The following is a 24870-nucleotide window of genomic DNA, read 5'->3' as shown; positions in this document are numbered from 1 at the left end:
ACTACGACATCAACACGAACCCCACAGAGTTAGCACAGTGTATTAAATTATTTATTTTTTTATATGACATTGATTTTATATCCACCAAAAACGAATATTTAGTAAAGGACATTAACTGAATCCTGTTGTCATTGAAATATTTGATGGGAGCAGAAGTGGTCATTTCACTTCAACCATCTAATCATGCTCTTAGTCTGACTTGTGCTTGAATTATTATTGACAATACACTTTACACTGACACCTTAAGAGGCACTTAAAATTATACACACTGACAAGACATGAGAAGATATCTCTATAGCATCAATGAGCCCCATTCCACTCACTCAAGGTTCTGTTGAAAACTTAAATGTTGCTGGGACATTTCACAGAGCCATCACTGCCAAAACCTTACAGATTATGTGAATGCATGAGCATAAATGGGCATAAATACTCTACCAACAAAGTAGTGGGTAGGATGAGATGAATTTAAATTGTATTGAATACATTCCTCAACCTTTAATGTTCCACCAAAGTTATTCTCTCTGTAGTTTTCTCTCTGTTTCTTTGATTGTTCGACATCTTGGAAACTTGCTACATCGGGCTCAGACTAACAAACGTTCAATGATTCTGTTAACCACAACTCGAAAACAATGTTTGTTTGTTTTGTTTTATTTAGGATCCCCATTAGCATTAGCCACAACATTAGCTATTCTTCCTGGGGTCCGACATACACACAGCACACAAATTAACACTTAATACATAACAGACATACATTATACATGACAAAACAAAACAATAATAGACACAACTCCCTTAATCACAATCTATACAGAGGATAACTAAATCACCATCATTCTCAGACATACATACATAGAAATGAAATCAAATAAAACACCTTCATAAACAATACCTGCCTGAAATGACCTTATCTAGAATTATTTGACCACTTTTCACCTCTATTATGATACGGTTTACACTACCTATAATTCTATTCAACCTTCACTTTGTTCCTTCTAAATAACAAATCATCATTCATTACATTTTAAAAGATATTGTTTCAACTGAAACTTAAACCAATCTTTGCTACCTGCATGAGAAATATAAACTGGTATAGAGTTCCAGCCAACCATGGCTCTGTAAAAAAAAGTTCTCTGAATCATACCTGAGGTTCATACTACCAAGGGTGAGACACCCTTGGTAGTATGAACCTCCTTTCTGATGTGATTCTTATATTGTACCCATGGTGAGCAAAATGATAATAGAATCTGTCATACAGTTGTTTCGGAGATCGTGTCACCAGTATATTTCTCAGAAAATTTAACAAAGTATACGTACACCTTTGTCTTATACTGTAGATAACCAGCCTAGTTTTTTATGCATGCTGGACACATTAGATCTATCTAAGGACACAATAGAGCACAACGTGCAGCTTTTTATTTTGTGCCACTTGTAATTTCTTTACATTTTTAACTAAAGTATTTGACCAAACTACAAAACAATAATCCAGTTGCGACAAAACCAAAGCATTCAAAACCTGTCTCATCTAGAGATACAAATTTTGAGATTCTTCTCACTAGTGACACGCCTCTTCCCATTTTGCAAATGACAGAATCAGTTTGTTTAGACCATGACAAATTATGATCTAAAATTATACCCAAAACCTTTGTCTCATAAACCTGTTCAACAGAAATATTATTTACATTCAATTTCAATATTACTTCAGGTCTAAATTGATATTTAGAACAAAGCAATATTGATTTTGTTTTGCCAACATTAAGAATTCATTTATTATAACCTATCCATTCAGCTACTACATTTAATTCCTCCTGCAATACGTCATTCAATTCACCTATTAAAGGAGCAGTAGCATAAATTGTAGAATCATCGGCATATGTCTGATATTCATTACTTAGTTCTTGGTTAATTATCATATAATATTAATACGTTTTAAGTTATCTCAGTGACTGTTTTTTTCTTTCTTGAGTGGAAGGTATTAATACATTTGCCCACTGATATTATCCAAGAGTTAATTTCCTGTCAAGAGGTGTAGGTTAATGTGTGTTAAGCATGTTGTACTGTGTGTTGTGTAGTTCTAAGTTTTGTAAAGTAAATTTAGTTGACTAGCTGTTCTTCTTAACTCTATTTAGCATTATGCCTAATGGATGCTAAAGTGCTGGAACATAAACTGTTTGTGTACTTGAAATTATTAGTTTACTTATCTTTTAAGCGTTTACTGTTTTAAGGTGGTATTGAGTTGTGTGTGGTGCCTTTTGTGTATGAGAACATTTTCAGAAAGTGCATGTTTATTTGTAGAGATGCGGTGCGTAGAAGACATTGCGGCTCACTACACTACCACATTTAAAGTGGGATTTCACCAGCTGTTGTGTTTGGAAATGGTTTTGCTTTGTAGGCTTTGTTTTCTTTGTCCGTTTTACAAGGTGAAGTGAATAAATCCACACTAGCTGTGAGTGGAACTCTTTACAGTAGTGCTGGACCACATCAAAACTGCAGGGGGCCCTAAGATCAGAGAACACAAAATTCTTCCTCATTTTTTGCCTTTAACCACGGACCAACAACGCTACAATAGGGGTCATCTGACTTTCTTACTCTGCATAAGGGTTTTAACAATGGTTCAAACTAAACCTCATTGTAAAGACAGTCCAATTGATCTAATATCTTTTTTGAATTCCTAAGATTCAAAAAGAGAAGTCTTTTTTTGGTATTGACCCTCGGGACTTATGTGAGGATGACCTGAAATGCTCTTTAAAATCTGAATATATGCCTTACATCTGAGAGGAACTAAAGATTTTGCAGAGATTTTTATTTTATTTTGTAAAAGTAAAATAGAAATCTGTTTCTGAATGCAAATTAAACACTTTAAAAAGACTTTTGTCCTTTATAGTACTCAGCTAAAGGTTTGAAAGCAGCAAAGAGTAGTTCTCTCTTGTATCTTTCGATTACTTTTCCCTTTCTCTTCACATCTGCAGTGACTCCATCACGATCTGTGCAGTGAGTTAGGCATCAGTTTAACTGTAACACAATGGGAGGTTGGGAATCAATAACCTACCACTAAGTGTGTTCTTGAGAGGAAATAGAGGCTTTGCATATATGCAACCAAGTGGAGAGAGTCATTTCCTTTCTTTGGGACTAAGCACTGATCCTTGAAACTTGGCCCAGTATGTAGGCAAAAACCACAAAATGCTGTGCACTTCATTGTATATTTATTGAGCAAAGTATCAAGACTTTTTCTTTCCACTGAAAAAAAAAATATTGAATTCTTCAAGTCATTGATCCAGAAAAGCTCTGAAAAGTATTAATAATAAAAATAAACACTAAACAAACTAAAATAACTTGTCACTGGACTTTTTAAACTGCCCATTTATTATTATCGCCGCACTGTGCTGTTGTGTTGGCCAAATTCAATGTTTTGTTATGCTAATGAACTTATACAGACTGTACACATTGCTATGGAAATGGGAGGATATTTGGTTTTGGGTGAATACATTCCTATTAACTGCACTTACAGATCCAGCGTGGGTGTCTCCTGGTATCTGAGCATGTAGTGTACTGTGGGCTATTAGAGCGTTTTCACTGAAATAAGCTGCCTGCTGTGTTGTGAAAATAATGCTATTAGAGACTTAACCCTAAATATACAGCCTCCTGCAACACTGATGCAGCTACGTAATATTGTATACTCATTTAGTTTCCAGCATTTCCTTCTTGGATGTTTTACAAAGATGATCACCTGGCGTATGATACCTGAGTTCTTGCATCCGCTCTCCGGTTTGATGGAGAGAGTACACCGCAGGCTGCCGTGTGTGTGTGGTTGAAGCCCTGGTGCATTCTTGTGCAGTAGTGCGTTCATGCACTGTGGGAGCCTCTGATTTACAAAACTTGGCAGCTGACTCGGGGAAGAGCAGCATTTTTAATGTATGACATGCTATCAATTCAGTATTTTTTATGACAGCAATTTTTTTTCTTGTTGCTTGTGTCTGATTTTCTGGCAGAGGAGCGAGGTTGCTGGCGCTGAGGCTCACATATCCATCACTACAGGAAAAAAAAAAAAAATGAAGCTCTACTTTCAGTCCACAAAAACTAGATGCAAAATTGAATCAATTTGACTTTTACTCACTTGGCTCAAACCCTGTGAACATGAGGATTTATGTTGACTCCTCTGACCCTGCAATCCACATTCGCATATTTACTGTAAACACCGGATCACATGGCCTTTTCGTGGTCTTTGTTTGGAGAGCCTTGATGCTAATGTGCCCAGTGTACCCTCATCAAATTCATCGCCTGAACTGATCACCTACTGTCTGCTCTTCTCCAAGGCTTAATGAGTTTGTTTGCATGGCGAAGCGCCTCTTTGCAGCATTGTTGCGTGGAGCTCATATTTAAATCCCAAATCCTTTTCTGTGTGTATCTAAAATGGACCTCAGTTTTTCCTCCCCTCCTCTGCAGTCAGTCAGCCATTTCAGCCCACAGAACAGCCACTCAGTAAAATGCTGGTGTATAGTTTGCTTGTCCAGCGGGCAGACATTTCTGGCCACTTTTGATTGCTTCGGAATTTCTGGAAATGGCAGATCGACCATTATGACACATTTGAGGTCACTTGAATCACATGTCTTGTCACTATTAACCTTTACTTGAACCCTAACTGGGCATTTTAGCTCCGATTTCTCTTTTTTGTGTGAAATTTAGACATTTGCAGACACGACTCTGAAGAAATGCTGTTCTTTTTGGGTAACCACCAAGGCGCGCCTGACAGAGCGGTATGCATGTGTGCTTGCTTATAAAGTCTCTTGTTGCAACCTCGGGGGTTGACGGCTGAGCTCTTTGAGAGGGGGGGGGGGCTGCAGTGTTCACCACCTGCTATGGAACAAGCCTTCTGTGCAACTGTTAGTGTTATTTGAAGGGATATGCATTGGAATCTGACTTGTTTTCAGACCATTCTTTTAATTGCATGACTGCTTTTAATAGATTGTGGTGAGTGGGGAATCAAAGAGAGACGGCAATCTGCAACGATGGCGATGTTCATTTGCCTCTGACAGGTTGTTGGCTCCCTTGGATGTGGCCCTGCACATGCCAAGTAGACTTTTTGAATATCAATTTTTCGTTATCACTGCATGTCAATAAAATCTGTGGTCTTTTCTGAAAATCTTTGTGTACATATACATCACAAATACTAGCATGAAAAGAAGAAAAAAATGTCTGGAAATGTGTACGTGTGTGTGTGTGTATGAGTTAGAAACTTTAAAGTCTTACGACACCAGATATCTCTCCCTATTACATTGTTGTTCACATTCACTTTTATTTCTTTAACATGCAACACAGAGACATATTGTAAGGCTGAAACTTCAAGTCTTGCAGCAAAAGCTGGATGCACATCACACGCCGACGCCCTGCTGTGCCCTAAACTGCCTTGAGTCCTCTCCACAATAACATGAGTCAGGCGGAGCAGGAATTCACTTTTTTTGTGGATGTATCTTACAGAATTGTAACAAAGTTTTAAGAGCTTATAAACTCATGGTAAGAGGAAATTCGTGTAGCTTTTTTTTTTTTTGCTCTTTACTGACATTCTGATTTTAGGGAGGGAGATTACTTTCCTTTAAACATGAGCACCCTTGTCAAATATAGCTCAGTGAGCAGTATTCTGGCCTTAATCCCTGCATCCCTTCTCTCCTTCCTGTGTGTGTTCCTTCCATGTGATTTGTGAGGTCTTGTTGAGCTGTGACCCTCCCACCCCCCATGACCACCACAAACACACACACAAACACACACACACAAACACACACACACATACACACCAGGGCTTTGTGACCAAGCTGGTGCATGAAACTGTGGCATCCTACCTGTATCACATGTACGCCGTGATATATTCGTTAGTACATCAGACATCTGGAAAATGTGTGGAGAGGCTAGATACTTCTGATTTGATCCTGGTTGTTGTCGATTCCACTTTGTTTGTCTCGTGATGATGCCAATTCACCAGCTGCAGAATTAATGAGTCACAAATCATCTGAAACTCGTTTAATCAAAAATAGAGGAGACAATATATCGAAGGTTGAGGGTTTTTTTTTCCCCCGTTGTGCCAAGCAGGACTGTATAAACAAAAGACTGGTAAAAAAGACACGCTGACGGCTAATAGATGATTAAGTTAATTGGTAACAGGTCAATGACATGATGGGGGAGTAAAAACAGCTTCCCAGAGATACTAAAAGATGGGAAGCAGTTTGCCATTATTTTGCCAATATTTTAAAAGCAAAGAATTTAGAAATGTTGTCCTCCACTGTGAACAGCATTAAACTATCACCAAGCATAACACACAACACAACCACTTTCTCAGTGCCCGAGCTCTCAGTCGACAGAAGTGAAGTCAAAACTGTAATGTGGTCTGGAAAGTCAAAATGTTATTTTCTTTAAGAAAATGATGGCCACAGCTTCCTCTGGGCAAAAGTAGAGAAGGACCATCCAACTTATCAGCACACAGTCCAAAAGCCAGCGTCTGTGCTGGTGTATGAGCTTTATTTGTGCACATGGCATGACTAATTAACACATCAGTGAAGCTAACATTAATGCTTAACAATGCATAATGTTTTGGAGCAACATCTGCTGCCCTGCAGATGCAGACGCAATCTTTTTTCAGGCAAGATCTTGCTTATTACAGCTGGACGTTAGCAAATCACACTCTGTACATATTACAACAACATGGCCCAGTAAGGGTAATTATTTAATTCTGTTTGTCTAAATATGTCTAAGTGTCCTAACTGCCTGAAATGGAGACATAATGTCCTATAATTAAAGATGATCAGGAGTGAAAGATTTTGCTATCTTGGGTCTTTCCGTCTCTTGTAAAGATGCTCAGTCAGGGACGGTGGGACTGGATTAGGTTCCAGGTAAACACTGAGAACTGCAGCAAAATGCAGTAAAGCTGACAGAGAACAAGCTGTAAGTTTGGTGGAGAGTGTGATTCATAGGACCGTTGACCTTCCTTTAAGAGTGATGATGAACAACCAGGTATCAGACCCCAGGCATAAGGCCCTTCTCGCTCTCTCAGCTGTCTGTAGCTTCACCTTCAGCTCACATTCAATCACTCTGGCAGCCTTTTCCTGATAAATATCCACCATATGGCTACCTTCCTCACCTCTTGCGCCATCCTGCAAAACAAACAACTAAATGTCAATGGAACATCAACTGAGCCAACTCGTCCTCCCATAAGCACAATATCGCATCCTCCCCTCCACCCACCCATAATAGCCTGCATTACTGCAGCTAATGGAGGAGATGACGGACAAATTGGTGCACTGTTGCCCTTGATAGAGTACTGTGGTTTAAAAGTTGCTTTTAGCCTCTGAATTTTAGAAAAAAAAGAAAGAGAAAAAAAAAACAACCTTTGGGTACCTACCAAAGATAATTGGTATTCTTCACACCAATTATCTACTGTATAAGAAAAATGGTTTGAGGCACAGCTGTTTTATTCATTGAGAAATTACACAAAGTGCCCCAAATCGGTGCTTTCTATATAATAGATTTGTATTGACCTGCAGAGGGTTCCTGTATATGCTGCCGGCAACCTTGGGGAATAGACAGAGGCAGAGGAGAATTTAAGTCCTGAGGTGATAATTTAACCTGAGGGAAGTTGCCTGGCCAGAAATTGGCTTGAGGGTCTTCTACAGAACCCCACAACACAGTCATTTCAGACTATTTCAAAAGGGTGGTGAATGTTCAGAAAGAGCAAAAATGAGAGAGAGAGTAAAAAGAAATAATAAAAAATAAAAAAATTACTAGAAACTGTTTCTGACAGGTTGTTGATATCTATGATTAATTAATTGCTGTTGGAGTCTCTCCTGTGGTCAGCTGCACTTGTGCAGAGCTGTATGTTGTTGCTGTAATGAGACCACCCTGTGAGCAATTAGGTTTCTTTGGTTTCCTTGGAAACCGCCATTAATTATGACGCCTTAATATGAATGAGCACATTATTCGACAATGCTATGTTACATTTATTTTTTGCAATTTAAATGCAAATTTTGACTTAATGACCTCAGTTGAATGGCAATGAATAGTTTCAATTTCAATGTTTATGCATTTTTATGTGGAGAGAAAATTGTTCCAGCATTGCATAATGGTCACTCATTTTAGTAGATTAAAAACCAAAAAAAACAAAACAAAACAGAAAACGTAAAGGAAAATAATGTGTGTAGCCATGAATAAAAGCTGACTGGCATAAATACACGTACTTCTTTGGTGAAGTAAGTGTGAAATTAATTTTGTGTAATAAATGTCAACATAATAGTTTTTATTAAATGGCTCCCAGAGCGTAACTATCAATAGTTAAATGTGACATGAAGGCAAAAGGGACTGTGTATGAAGGTTTCTAGCTCATCCTAGTGGGTTCCATCGCATAGTGTTGAGCACATGCTTCTGCTGTAACCTTGGCCGATCCTTCAGTCCCTGCAGTGCTCATGCCGGTCAGGGTAGGTTGTAATACGACTAATCAGATGCTTTAACTTTTATGTAAATATGCCTGGCTTATGAATCTTTAAAGACACGATGTCAAAGACAAAGGAGGAGGTGGTGTGCGGGTAGGTGAGTGAACAGAACTGTCAGGGATGTAAGCTCTAAATATGATAACCAAATGCTGCTCGGAAAATATGCACTCACACGTCAGTGAAGTCAGACAAAACAGTCTAATTTGTAATGTTGAGCTCAAAATTGGCCAGAGAGATGTACTGTGTTTCCAGAAGTGTGTTTTTAAGATGTGCATTATTTATGTCATACTTGTCACATTCACATGAGCATCACCCGCATTAGAAACCTCAGTATATAGAAGTAAACACACATCCTGCTGTTTCGTGACTCGGTCTGAAGGCAATAAGTGTTTATGCCTGAAGGGGCGAAGCAACATCTATATGAAGATGGCAGCAGATTAACAGTGACATGCAGATTAACAGTGTTACTCAAATGAGCTAAACGTAATTACTGACCTGCATTCCATCCTACCCGAGGCTCTCAGGTTCACACCCACACAGGCGTGCACAGTGTCCCGCTGTTGCTCTAGCAGAATGATTTTCTGATTCAGGTCAACAAGAGACCTCAGGCACACACGCTTCCTTTCCTCTAAAACTTTGTGAGACATAATGGGTGCTTCACCGCTTGGGTTCCTTTCCAGGATAGTTAGTGTTACCTTTACTGTGTTTATCACGTAAAGTAATTGTACTGTATATGTGTTTACCTTGATGTCTTTATATTACATATCATAATATCTGATGCCAGCATGGCCAGGCGTACTTATTCATAGCATAAAAATGGTTTCTCATGAAATGAGTTTGGTACTGCTCTCATTCACAGACATTATTACCAAGTACTTAATCAATTGCAACATGGCCAGGATGGGCTTTGTGCAATGACTCATCCAGGAGCCAAAACTCAAAACAACCAACACAGCTGTAGAATTGCTAATAACACCTGGGATCACTATGTTTTTATGCAGGACCCAGTCTTGTTGTTGCTCTGTCTTGCTTACTTCACTTGGCGTGTTTTACTTGATTGGTTATATGCCTGTGCAATGGGTTCCAAAGGCCGTGTCTGCTACATCTGTTGGTCCTGCCCCCTCAAAGCCAAAACCGAATCCAGAGGTACAAAATGAATTCTTTGTGTCAAAGATGAAAAGAATGATCACATCTGTCCAGGCTTGTCGAATCCATTATTTTTGAACCAAAGTGGGTCAATATTAAAAAAAAGAAAAAAGAAATTGAGTAATTCCCCAAACTACAGTTAAGAACCAACAAAGACAAAGGAGTAGAAAACAGTACAAGTTTTTGAATTTATTATATTGTGACCCCATGATTAAAATGGCACTCAAGAAAATGTTTATCAAATATAAGAACAGTTATTCCTGTTTCTCTACTTCTGTGTAATCAAAGTTTCAATACATTTCTTATTTGTTAAAGGTAGGGTAAAGGATTTTTAGCTTCTCCTTCCTCCTGCCTCCAGTGCTACCTGAGGAAACACGGCCAGTCGTGGAGTTTCTCAAGCCTTCCCCCTGCTTCCTGACTCCTTGTGCACAGTGGCAAAAAGTGTTGTGGGTTAGAAATCATACAGAATTACTTACTCGAGACCTTTTAATGTGCAGAAAATACACATATTAGCCATTTACTATTAAAACCCATGATAAGTGATGAAAATCAGAGTGATTATCTCTTTATCCAAGTTAAAGTTACTTCCGCCCAACTTTCACGATCACCATATCTTCCTAGTTAGTGCAGGGAGATCGCTAACATTTCACCTCATTCTTCTTCTTTTTCTTTCAAATCTCAAGTGTAGTATTCATTTTTGATAGAAGTATCAACAGAAGTATATTTTATTTATTAAAATGTTCTATTTATTTTTAATTCACCAGGTTCAGATCAGGGTTATTTGACCAGCACTCACTGAGAATGACAACCAGCGGTAGAGTTGGCCGTTAGTGGTGGACAGTGTTTTCTGATTACTACATACCGTATCTGGCTTAAGCTGTAGCACTGCCTCTTCATTGTGTCTGATGGATAAATAAATGTAAATAAATACATGTGTTTACTATTAAGACATGGGTGCATGGCTGACCCGTGCTGAGTCCGCACTGTCATTTATTGTTCGATGAAGTCAAGAAAAAGTCTGCTGCAGTCACAGGATTTTTGCCTGTGTAATGTGAAGCTGACTCTACCTATAAAAGGAATTCAAGATAATGAGGATTTAATGGTTTGAACCTGCAGCAAGTCGGCACAATAAACTCATCATCAAGGGTACGCTTCAGATATTGTGATATTCACACAGTAACGCTATAATAACAGTAATATGAATTTGTTGCCTTGAGAAAAAGATGTCATGTCTTTCGGTTCTAAGTGATTGCACTCTTTTTATCTCTGCCCTGATTCATTTTCTTGGACTGCCAACTTGGATTCTTTTAGGATTTGAGAATACACAAAAGAAAAACAGAAAGAAAGGTCATAAATCCTTCTGTCAAAAATGGCCCCAGACAACTATGTTCATATTTGTAATGTCCATTTTCTGCCTTTGCTTGACTTTATCTTTGGTTTTTGTAATTGGGACATGATTGGATTAAGAGAGGAAATGATGAGTGAGAGGGGCTGTTGCACCACTGAATATAATCCACTTTTAAGCCGACTGTTTCTGCAGTGCCCTGCATTAAAACCTGTTCCCTAATGATGGTAAATTAATTGTTTTTTCTTTTTCTTTCAATGACACTAAAGGTTTCAGTACATTTACATATTTATATTTTCCCCTTCTGTCCATTAGACACTATATTACTGCTGGTGCAGCTCCATTCTATTAATTAGCAGCATTTTTCTCTCCTACACTTGGAAAAACTGTTCCTGAAAGGATCAAAACCGTTTGAAAATTCACTGCAGAAAAAAGCTGATATGCATTTTTTTCCCTTCAGCTTTTATTAGACAAAAAAAAAACAACAAAAAAACAAAAACGTTGGGCTGCAGGAGAGTGAAGCACGAGATAAAGAAACATCCTAAATGAAGGTTTATCCATTTGTTTCAAAAGATACTGGCTTTCCATGTTGGAGACATTTTGCCAGAGGTTAGAGAAGAAAAGTGATATTAAAATAACCGCTGCGCTTCACTTTAACTGATTTCAAGAAATCAGCAGAACATATAGGTTAGGGCACGTTCTCTGCACGACGCAGTTCTGTATCACAACAGAATCTGAGGGGAGATGTTTTGACGCTCACTCTTTGATTGTTTTCCTTATTGTATTATTGCCGAGCTGGGATAACAGTGACTGGTGAAATAGCTCCTTGTCAAAACCCATTCACTCACTGGAAATTAGTTCCTGTCTCATTCCTTTGCAGCTGATTGGAAGTTTGAAGCAAAATGAGACAATTTTCCATTTAAACCGTTCTCTCCGGAAGGGGTCATTCGTATAAAAATGGATAAGCAAGCAGATTGTCAGATTTAACACAATCCTGCCAGGATTTATATAGCCTGAAGACATCTAGTGATGTACATCATGTAGTGAGAACATGTGGTGTAAAAAGAGCAATATATAGATTTAAATACAGTTCTCTATGAATAATTAACTTGAACTGAATGTTTTGTAAATTACAGATGTCCATGAAATTACTGCTAATTAAAACCTTTATTCATGAATCTGAATACCTTTCTCTGCTGCAAACAGATTATTTGATTTATGAAGTTGCTTCTTTAAATTAAATTGAAAAAAAAATACTCCTTACTTCCTTAATATTAAGTTTTCTGAATTTATAAACTCCCAGTGTTGTCAGTGTCCTTAATCGGCTTCCTAGTGTTCAACTGTAGTTGGAGAGTTCCCTCACTTCCCAGGAACTCGGTTGGCACCCTTACGAACAGCTGTGGAATTGTTGATTTTATTTTTTAGATACGGTTTCATGTAGAAGTTCAGCGCTACCACCGCTGATAAGAAAATAATGGCAAGAGAGGTTTTCGCAGCACTTTCTCAAAGTGCAATAATGCTTGTGGCTGCGGTGAATTTTGGCCATAACTGACGGGAAAGGTTTAGTTTTTTTCTCTCACTGTTTTTTCTTTTTTTCTTCAAAAAGCGTGACATTCAGTTCCAGATTTGCTGTCCCTGGTAAAAAATTAGCATGCAGTCATTAATTGTAGACAGCGCTTTCTGATGGGTGAGGTCCTCTAACTGTGCTGATCTACCAACCAGCTCGTTTTAGTAATGATCAAAGCAGTCCACGATAAGCAGCACAAATTAGTTTAGATTTACAAAGAAGCAGATCTGTTGATTAGCAGGAGCCCGTAATTGACCAATGACACAGGTGCAGCTTCTTTCTTAGCGTTTCAAAAGCATGAACCTGCTTATCCAGCCTGTTAAAATGCTGTTGGTCTCTGTAGCTAGATTTCCCTCCCTTTACAACACTGAGGTGATTCACCCATAAATGTTGTGAACTTGGGAATAATTCTGAAAAAGAAAAAGAGCTAATTAAGGTCACATAAAAGTACACTTGACACATTATTATCAGTGATGCTATTGTACACAGCACAGACCATTGTTCACGTCCTGTTTTGGACGAAGGGGAGATGTGTTACATGTGGGAGAAAAAACATCATATACAAAAAAGGCCAAAAGCAAAGATCATTGTGTCTGTGTGCTTTTAAGCTCTAATTTTACTGTTTACTCTGCCTTACCTTTTTTTTTTTTAAATGCCAAAAAATAATTTGTGCAAGGCACAAAGTGGTATAGTTGGGGCTTTAATGGGCTATTGAGGTTTTGAATAAAAAAACAAACATTTATGATTAAAACGCAGGTCTTGGTTTGAACACAGTGGTATCCTCTACTCATGACAGTGTGAAATACTTGTTTAAAAGTTTTACATAAGGCAGCAGATTTACTATGAAAAACTAAAAATATGAAAATGAGGTGATGATATTCAACAGTAAACCAATGTGTTGTCTAATCCAACATTGTCAAGCTTTAGTTTCCTCTCTAGCAACTAAGTTTTAAAAGAGAGTTTTGAAATGTGTCATTTGACCGTATTCATCATCAGGATATATGGAAGCATTTGCAATGCATAGAAATATCTAAAGTAGATGTGCCATTAAATGTTCCCATTTCTAAATGACATATAAATAACACTGCCCTAAAAGCTTTCGCGTACTGAACTTGCACTTCAAACGAAACAACACTAATATAATAATGTTTGTAAAGTTTGAAGCTTCCACTTTTCAAAATTAAGGGTCGAATAATGATGGAAAAAAAAAATCAACATTTTATATCCAAAACACTCATAAAAATGTATTTTAATGACAGCAGTGCATTAGAGTAAATAGCCATCAAGGTAGAGACGCTGTTGGCAGGTCATATTAGGAAAGACTTATGCTTCAATTATTCTTACATTATGCTGTATTTTCCAGCTTCCTTCCTATTTGTTTTAAACTCCATCTAGGCAGCATAACATCACTGCAACTGACTGACATAAATGTGAGGACTCTTTAATGCAAAGTACAAAAATACGGCTTAAAATTGATTTATTCTGCACAGAAGACACTATTCCTCTGATTAAGTAAATACACAGCACAGAACAGTAATAGTTTGCTAGCTGGATATTTCCTTGTACTCCAGGCTAAATGAAGATGGGGGAAATTCACTTTGAACTATCCACTTAGCTGGACTGGGGCTGTTGATTTATAAGATAAGTTATCTTATAAATCAGAACACGGTTAGTACATTTTTCCTCTTCTTTTATGGACCCTGTGTGTTCAGGCTGTTCTTTTCTTCTGTTTTAAGTCGCATTCACCCTGTTTGCAGCTCAAGTGCCAAATGCAATTTCACATTATAATATTCTTTTGTTTGACAAAGCCATGTAGGCTGAGTTTGTTTCCATTTAAAGCAGTCAAATCAGGCAAAAAATAATAAACTATAGAATATCTCTGTTTGGGTTATGGTTGTGGATTACTAAGAGTCACAGTTTTTGGCTAAATTACTTAAGAAAAAATGCAAAATGTGTATTTTTATTATTTTAGAAATAATGACCTGGGATTACTTCTGATAAGGGATAACATGAGAAAGTAATTTAATCAAGACTGTAATAATGGGCACCTGATATGAAATCAGGAGAAGGGATTAAATTATTGGCAAGTTTTAGGGGCCGGAATACACCAACCCTCGGCCGACCCTTGGCCAAAAAGCAGTCAGACTGAAAGTCGGCTCCCGTCTGCCCGAGTCAGTAAAAAGAAAATACACCCAACACACCAACTTGGCGCCAACTGGAGCGCACGTTCTGAGCGAGCGCAAGTCGTAATACATCGCCATAACTGCAGGCGGCGCTAATCTGTGATGTCGCCCAGAAAGAAAAGAACAACCGGAAATTATGGATTGCTGTAGTGTAGAGATCTGAACAGAGCCCGCTGTCATCAGTCAGTGTTTTCACTTCTGATAAAAGTCAAGAAGGATTGAAAATACGATGACTAATAATGAAAATATACTGGCGTTCACAACAGAGTCAAACACAATCCAAATCCAAACTGATGCCATGATAGAGTGTAGTGTAGCGTCTGTGCCATCGCTGTTCATCTAGTATGTTTACCATCGTTATCTGATTGACTAGTAAAGGGCGAGCATTCCACCAATCAGGTTGGTCATAGATGCTGACGGCTAGTGGCCGATTCTACATGTCGAATCGGCCGAAATGAATGCTGACGCAGACGCTGACTGCATGGGACACACCAACCCGACTCGAGTCACTGACCTCGCACGACGGCATCCCACGGCCGATTTTCAGGTCGTTGTGTACTGGCCTTTAAAGACGCATGCTCATTTACAAGCGCAGACGTGGCTAAAGTGGGGTTTAGTAATGAAAACACTGTGCGTAAAGACGCATGCAGAGACACAGGTAACTTGGTGTAGGCTGAAACTCACAGGAAACTATACTACTGCATGCTGCCCTGCAGTCCCACCCGCTGACCATCCCAGTGCTTGCTTCCACCTGTCTGTATAGATGCATCTGTTGGATATCTCCTGACAGCCTGTTTGCTAATACATCTGTTTATATAATCGTCTCTGTAGTACACCAACTAACCATGTATCAGTCCTATGTACATAGAACTCTTAGTTCTCCTGTTAATGGATAATTAATACTAATTTATCTTGTCTTACTGGCAACTTATCTGTGTCTCTCCTCTCTCTGTTCTTCATTCTCTCTGTCTGATCTCTCTTTTCCTGCTCTGCCCAGCTGGCCTGTTGCCCCCCCCGTATGAGCCAGGTCCTGCTCAATGCTCTCTTAAAAAGCATTTTTTTTCTTGCCACTGTTTGGCTTAATATTCTTCTTCAGCAAGGGGAGTTTTTGCATGTCTTTATTTATGTAATAATTGCTCAGGGGTCATTTTCTGGGTCTCTGGAAATTGCAGAGAGACAATTTGTATTGCAATAGACTCGATATACATACAATTTGATTTTAATTTAATATAATTGAACTGAATTGTGTGTAGAGGGCAGTTGGAGTCCAAATAATTGTATGGTTTCTGTATCCATATAATGTTGCTAATTCCCAACAGTCTTGATTTGTCCTCCTTAAGAGCCCTGGTTCTCTCTTTTAATGTGTTAATTATCTCACATAGTTCACAACAATTAAGAGAAGAAATGGTTTTAAACTTTTTTCTCCTTGTTCTTCGCTTCTTCCCACTCAACAACTCCTCTTAAACACATCTGTATAACAGATTTAATTACTTAGGCTATTAAATGCCAAATTTGCAGCTCATTTACATTAAAGATTTTCCTGATTTGATGGATACCTATAATAGATGCGAAATAAGATGACAGAACAAAAAGAATATATGAGAAACAGTTAATGCTACACCCCCTTTTCGGCTGGCACGGCCATCCCGATCTGGTGCTATGTTATTAGACTTCTGTGCCAGTCACAGTTGGTCCATAACGAACACCTTGTTCAAGCATAAGGGTGCCCATCAGTGCACGTGGCACCAGGGCACCCTAGGCTGGAGGTCAATGATCGATTTTGTTGTTGTTTCATCTGATCTTCGACTGTATGTCTTGGACACTCGGCTAAAGAGAGGGGCTGATCTTCAGATTCAGACGACTTTATTAATCCCTTTGGGAGGTCCCCTGGGGAAAATTGACAGCTCCATCTCATTCACCCAGCATTGTCATATAAAAAATCAAACACCCTAAAAAGCCTAAAACCCTAAAAAGAAAAAAAGGTGCAGTGCCATAAATAGAATTATATGAATAGAAAACAAATAAGTGTTATGTAATATTGAGTTATTGCACTGTCCTGGTTATTGCACAGTCGGGTTTGGTGTTGGTCAACTGATCACCACCTAGTGGTGAGTTGGATATGCTGGTGGAGGAGGAAGTTGGAAAGACCGGGCAGACCTAAACGTACTGTATTGTGAGGGTCTGTTGGGAACGTCTGGCTGAGCCCTCTTTCAGGGAAGTCTTCAACTCTCATCTCCGAGGCAACTTCTCACAAATTCCGAGGGAGGCTGGGGGCATTCGGTGCATCCAAAGTGCCATACAGTATATACTCAAAAAGTATACTTAAGTTCTTCACACTTTTGAGTAAATATCAGTATTATGCATTAATTCGGACGTACTACTCGCCATTGGGAGGGGCAGTTGTTACCATGGTAACAACTCCTGTCACAGCAGCAGTAGCAGCGCACCGCTCCGCAAGATGACATTTCTCCTGCGCTGTGTGGTTTTATTCTTACCTCTTCAACTTCTAATGAGAAACAGAAGAAGAAGGTTTAACAGCCGTGGAATTGTAGCGTGTTGGTGGTGGTGCTGCTGCTACAGCTTTGCTTGGTACCGGTAACGTTATCCTCCATTTCTGTTGGTTGCAAGTATCTGCGCAACCAAACACCGCTGCAATGCATTGTGGGAAGTTTCTGCTTAGCTAGTGTCCATTAATCCATACTAATACATTTCTCCGGAATGAGTATGGATAGCGCATACTATTGTGTACGTACTAATGTTTCGGATGCACTAAAAAATCTCACATACTGTTTTTGCATACTCATTAGGGTGAAAGTATGGAATTTCGGATGCAGCCATTGAGTCCGAGTGGACCATGTTCTCCATGTTCTCCATTGGGGCAGCTCGAAGTTGTGGACGCAAAGTCTCTGCCTATCGTGGCAGCAATCTTAGAACCCGGTGGTGGACACCGGAAGTAAGGGGATGCTGTCAGGCTGAAGAAGGAGTTCTACCAGGCCATGTTGGCCTGTGAGACTCCTGACGCAGTAGATAGGTACCAGCAGGCCAAGCAAGCCACAGCTCGGGCAGTCCTGGGAGGAGTTCGGTGAGGCCATGGAGGAAGACTTTCGGTCAGCCTGGAAGAAATTCTGGCAAACTGTTCAGCGCCTCAGAAAGGGGAAGCAGTACTCTGCCAACACCATTTACGGTGCAGGTGGGGAACTGTTGACCTCGACTGGGACATCGTCGGACGGAATAATGGAAGGAATAATTCGAGGATCCCCTAGTCAATTGACCTCAAAGTAAAAATGTAAACATCAAAATGAGAAGTGTGTGAATGCATAATAACCTACTAACTTTTAGAACCCTCTTAAAAGGTAGGGTAAGACCTTCTGGATGACGTCACACCTGCTGATATTTGAAACAAAACATCAGCAAAACATGGAGAGCTGCTCCTCCTCCCTCCAGAGAAAACACACTGATCTTGAACTCTCCAAAGTCCCTCCTCGCTAGTGATTGGCAAGAAGTGTTTATCAAGCTAAAGCAGTTTTTGAAGACTTTTTTTCCCTTTTGGGTCAGAAACTGCAGTCTTTTGAGAAACATTATTTCATCTTTTTTGATCAAAGGCATAATTACAATCGCACCTTTAATGCTGTAACACTACTCAGACTTTTGTCTTAATGCAAAATGAGTGGCCCTAATCTTTCAGTCTCATCAACGCTAAAATTAAACTAAACTCACTTCAGTTTATCCATATGACACCAATTCACAACATCATCTCAAGGTGCTTTGCAGTACACAGTAATCCATGTAATAATGTCAGTTCCTAAATTAAATAAAACAATGTCATATTCAAAATGCTCATGCCTGGAATGCCTTAGTTAATTGGCTGAATGGAAGAAAACTGCAGTAGCACATCCATGGCGAGGCACAATAATCATTGTTGCTTGTTGTGATTCTGGATCAGTAGAGCAATGTATGTTGAGTGATGGGTTCCTTCTAATGAGTTATGAAATGTACAGTAAACCTGGAGCTACAGGAAAGCCATTAAACATATCACTGAGATTGCGATGGCCACAAGTAAAATATGTAAAGCTGCACATGGATATATTAATAGTGCTGAAACAAACAAATTCCCAGAGGTGGATATTTCTTCGTTGACAAACAACATTCTCATATTTATGTGGTTGTGCTATATATTCATGTCTCAGTGACGGTGCAGTTGAGCTGTGACTGACAGTCAAAGCAATGCTGTTGTCCTTTGGGAGTTTCCTTCCCCGGAAAATGTCTGACGTGGATGAGGCAGAACTACACTCAGTCTGAACCCTGATTAGTTTTGCTCTGGGCTGATTCTCTATGAATTATGCTGTTTGTGTAAGTAGCTCTCCGTGTCTTTGCCAGGGAGCAAAAGGTTCAAAGGTTCAGAGAGCAAATGTTCAAAGGTTAAAAGTTGAACTACTTTTATTGAGAAACTTCCTTTCATTCTGCTGCATGCCTTTTTGCTATGAACGTTGTATGAGTCATCTCAGGTTGTAAAGAAGTCGAAGTGAGATAATATAAGAATCCAATTTCTATACTCACTTCATTGTGTTCAAGGACGTTCTGGGGGCTGGAGCCCATTCCAACTGTCACTGTTTGAGAGGTAGGGTAAAACCTGGACAGGTCACTAATCTGTCACAGGTTCATAATATAGATATTACTTGAAAATGATAGTATTGCTGTCTTTTCTGCAAAGAAAAAGTTTGAACACCTTACCCAGTATTCCCTAATCGTATTCCTACATATAAAGGATGTCAGTTGGGGATTCATACTCACCCTGTTGATGCAATTTATTGCAACGTTCTCTTCTTGTGAGCTGTAGTCCATTCATTACTGTTACAAATCTAACTCTGGGAGCACTAAGACAACAACTGACACTGAAACCCTGAAATATTGGCTTTTCTGACAGGTTGCAATAGAGAAAGATAAACCTGTCAGTTTGAATGATTAATTTGTTATGGGATTTGCAAGGCTGGTACCAGTCATTATACCTCTGGGAAAAGTTAAAGGGACAGTGGGTGACACAGCTGGGAGAACAGCTATCCTCCTCAGATTAGAAAAGGGAGATAAAGGCGACAGTTTCCCTTTGGGATAACATGGTAAACGGTTGCTAACTTCTTCTCTGTACTCCTCTTATAAAGAGATGTGGCTGCTCTTGTTATGTTTCTGAAACGAGATGACGAGGACATTTTTCCCTGGTTCTGAAAAAGAGGGTCCCTCGAGTAAAGAAAGAGGAAGGAAAAAAACAAACGTAGATGATGCGTTGAACCGTGTTTTTCTTTTCTCTTTTTTTTATTCTACAGTTGTCTCATTTTAAGTTCTTCGATCCTCCTGGTCTTTGTACTTCTGCCAGATTGAAGTCATTTTCAACTTGTCACTTTTAGAAATGCAAATGCTTTAGTGACATTTGGGGAACAGATGGCACACCTTAGTGAAAAATAAAATAAATAAATGAATAAATGAAATAAATTAACATTTATTTCATTTTCTTATTATTTTTGTCACCATGGCAAGCATGTAGGATGCAGCCCTCATCTGAAAAGGTCTGACATAACAACAATCAAATTATTCACAGATGTGGCAAAGTCTGTTTTCCTAGAAAAGTCTCAACAAAGAAAAAAGAAATACATATGTATTTTGATAAACAATCCACTTGGATGACTCTTTTCTTTTTATCTTCCAGTGTGGTGAGACTAATGTAATCGCTCTTCCTCCACAAAGAATTACATCAGGAGTGGGAGAAAAATCCAATAGATGGGAGTTGCTGCAAAACCTTATCAAATGTGACTTGTTGAAAAGCCCCTCACTCACATATGAGCACATAGATGCTCTGCTTCCATTAACACGGCTGAGGGAAGGGGTCCACTTAACATGGAAATTGTCCTTTCTTCTCTCAGGAGGGAGTAACTGGTGACAAAATGAATCAGCTAATCAACAAAAAGCAGATAGTCAAGCTGCAGCATTGACTTTAAGACACATTTTCAATCTGCCCTCTGTGGACCCAGCCATGTAATTTCCTGTTTGTGATATTGCTTCTAAATGGATCAGATTGAATTTGGTTAAATATCTATATTCATCAGCTCTTGCACTTGTTATGTTCAGTGTGAAAACAAAAGTCCCCCTTAAATCCCAATAACAATGTGATGCAAATTCCCAAGAAAAGACCTCAATCTTGGTTTCTTGAATGATGGATGCAGCATGTATTAAACTGCTGCTGAGGGCCACTGGGTCATGGCTAAGATAATCGCCTGCTATGTGCTAACTTACAAAGTTGGTGTAGTGGAACAGCGTGTGAAATATGGAAACCACTCCTACCACGTTTCAGCACAGCAGCTAGTCAATTGACCTCAAAGGCCACTTAAAGATTTGAGTGTATAATATTTCTTCTGATTGAATTCACATTAAAGTGCCATTTTTCCCCCCAACTCTTCATTTATATGAATTAAACCTCCAGAATGAGACTCGTCGATTTTTGTCTTTTGTCCCAGCTGGACCAAAGCTTGAGTAATAACTGTGATTTACTCCTTTTGTCTTAATTCCAGTCATTGATACGCTTACGTTCCCACACAATTTGGATCAGTTATAGATTCCAAATTATGATCAAAGAAAGTGTACGCTAATGCTTAACCTTCCATTTAATTTAGAAATGAATTTTCAGATTTTCTTGCATTTCAAAGACATTTTATATTGGACTATATTGCATCTTGTATTTTAACCACCTTGCAAGACGAAGTGTGATTCATGGTACCCATATCTGTGTGATGGGGCTTTCAGAAGAGATGTGGTAAGTTCTGTACTCACTGCGGCACAGGAAAAAAGAGAAGACGTGCATAAATCATGTCCATGTAGGACACCAGTTGCTTGGCTAGGCAAAAGCTTTCCGTAAAGTGTTTAGCAGATACTAACTACTTTCTACCTGCATTTGTGCAGGTCATCGCCTGGCTTTCGCCCTTTTTCTGTTTGAGGATTTTGGTTCCTTTTGGATTTTAACAAAAGCAGCACTTTTTGTTGAAATAAAGTACTTTATACTACCCTTCTCTCTGTGTGTGTGTGTGTGTGTGTGTGTGTGTGTGTGTGTGTGTGTGTGTGTGTGTGTGTGTGTGTGTGTGTGTGTGTGTGTGTGTGTGTGTGTGTGTGTGTGTGTGTGTGTGTGTGTGTGTGTGTGTGTGTGTGTGTGTGTGTGTGTGTGTGTGTGTGTGTGTGTGTGTGTGTGTGTGTGTGTGTGTGCGTGCATAAAGGATGACTTTGAAAAAACAAAACAGTTAGCTGACAATGTTTAGATATTAATGCTCAGAAAAAGTCTGGTTGTTCAACATTGCATGTCACTCAGTTAAAGGGAATAACATAAGTTGCTGATGTGGATCTCATAGCTTATGTTTGATGTCATTCCACTTGTTATGCATTAATATATTTTGTTAGGTAAAAAAACAAAGTACCCACACAGGTGCTGAACAGATCAGCCACCGTCTAGCATGGTGCGAGACTATCATGCTGATATGAAAGGCGAGTTGGCAGGTCATGGTAAATGCCCATTGAATTAAGACGATGGTACAGACAGAGATTATTTTGGTAACATTATTATTGCAATTCGATCTTCTGCTTTATTTGTTCACCAATGTATTTAAATATCTAGGCAATGGGTTTGTTGATCCTGTTCATTCAAAATACTCCTTCCAGAGTTTAAGACCAAGCCCAAGAGGGTGGGTTAAAGTTCAGATGATGTGTTCCTGTTGGTATCTAAAAAGGTGAGTTGGGGTCTCCAGGAAATAACTGGTTTAGAGTGGCAAGGTACGGACGTGTGTCCCAGTTAAAGGACACGGAAACGGATTTCCAGGTAAGATGAATTTATTTAGCTGTGGTCTGTAACAATACAAACAAGAGAAAAGCCATTAATAGCGAAATCAAAATACAAGTAAATAACATATAACATACATGTTTCATTAATCATTAATGTATTTGTTAATCAAATAATATAGCAAATGACCAATTAACATTAACACACCACCTCCAAAGAGGTTTATAAACAATAGAAAATAACAGTAGCATAACCAGCATACTACATAACAGCATTTAACTGTAGCTTAAACAAAGTGTGAACAGATAAACATGTTAATATTCGGTTCACCTTATAACGTCAACAAACTTACCTTTAGGCATCTACACACAGCAATAAACTCAATGGCGCAGGTGGATGGCTAAAACAGGCAAAGAAAAGATCACCATATATCTGCAGACACATGGAGGAAAAGGTAAACTGCCTTCACTGCACCGCATCAGCACCAGCCCCCAAATCTCGTGCTCAGAAGGCACGCCGATTTTTTTCCAGTGGCCAGCCGCGGTACTGCAACAAAAAATCCCATGGGGCCCAGAAAGCTTTTTTCCCATAGACCGCAATAGTAAAAGAGAAGCCTCTAAAACAGTTCACAGGGCACCTCCAGGTGTAATCACCGTCAATTACTAATCTTTGTATTCTATATTTTTAAGTCATGGACTTTATATCCGTCAAAAATGTTTTCTAACGGCCAGAAAAATAAAAAGTATTTTTCTGGGCGTGACGTCACGGCTGACGTCACAGCCGTGTCCGTGCATTCCACGGATGTATTATATTAATATATATTATGTAATTATATTATATTAATACATTAATAATATATGTAATACTATACATGTAATAATATACATTAATTAATATATTATATTAATACATATTATATTAATATTCGCGTCATTGCCCCGGGGCATGATGGGAGACCCCAGAGCATCATGGGAGATGACTCAACTGTGCATGCTCTATGGGCCCCATAACGCGGAAGTAAACCCGGAAGTCAGGAACTTTTTCAGCGTATGCGCTGGCTGAGCAAATTGCATTGAAATGAATGGGAGGCCATTTTGAATGTCCTATCCAGTTTATTTAATACATCCATGATCAGCACACAACAGGTGTGGTGCATTCAGGGCAGCCCCCGGGTCTGGCAGTCAGAAGGCGCGCCGATTTTTTCCAGTGGCCAGCCGCGGTACTGCAACCAAAAATCCCATGCGGCCCAGAAAGCTTTTTTCCCATAGACCGCAATAGTAAAAGAGAAGCCTCTAAAACTGTTCACAGGACACCTCCAGCTGTAATCACCGACAATTACTAATCTTTGTATTCTATATTTTTAAGTCATGGACTTTATATCCGTCAAAAATGTTTTCTAACGGCCAGAAAAGTCAAAGAAATGTCTCTTTCTGGGCGTGACGTCACGGCTGACGTCACAGCCGTGTCCGTGCATTCCACGGATGTTTATATTAATATATATTATATAATTATATTATATTAATACATTAATAATATATGTAATACTATACATGTAATAATATACATTAATTTATATATTATATTAATACATATTATATTAATATTCGCGTCATTGCCCCGGGGCATGATGGGAGGCCCCAGAGCATCATGGGAGGTGACTCAACTGCGCATGCTCTTTGGGCCGCATAACGCGGAAGTAAACCCGGAAGTCAGAGATTTTTTCGGCGGATGCGCTGGCTGAGCAGAATGCATTGAAATGAATGGGCGGCCATTTTTGATGTCCCATCCAGTTTATTTAATACATCCATGATCAGCACACAACAGGTGTGGTGCATTCAGGGACCGTAGGTAAGATCTGGTGAGTTCAGTAACGTAGGACAATTTGCACCACAAAGGAAAAATGAATGATATATAATACTATGAACTAGTAACAGCATAAACATTGTGGGCTTTCTAACAGTATCACTGATAAGTAAGGGATAATGCCCGATGAGGTGTACATTAACATAAATATATGGACGACGCAGGGGCGTGAACCGTCCGACGCGAAGTCCATATATTAATGTTAATGTACACCTCGAAGGGCATTATCCCGCTTATACCATGGTCACTTACCCAAAAAAATAAATATTAAATCAGTTATTCATTCTTTAATGTGTTTTCAGTTGAAATCATTAGTTGTATAACAAGCCGCGGCTGAGCGGACTATTTATTCTCTCGTCTGCTTAACAAGGCATAAGTCAGTTTCCTTGGTAACACCTGAGGGTTTGACTAATACCTGGAACATTCACTACCGTCCCATACGGTCCTTATGCAATGATATTAAAGATATCAGGCAATTTGACCGAACT

Source organism: Cololabis saira, chromosome 10 (genome assembly GCF_033807715.1).
Source record: "Cololabis saira isolate AMF1-May2022 chromosome 10, fColSai1.1, whole genome shotgun sequence".
NCBI lineage: Eukaryota > Metazoa > Chordata > Actinopteri > Beloniformes > Belonidae > Cololabis > Cololabis saira.
This window is presented reverse-complemented; position numbering follows the sequence as displayed.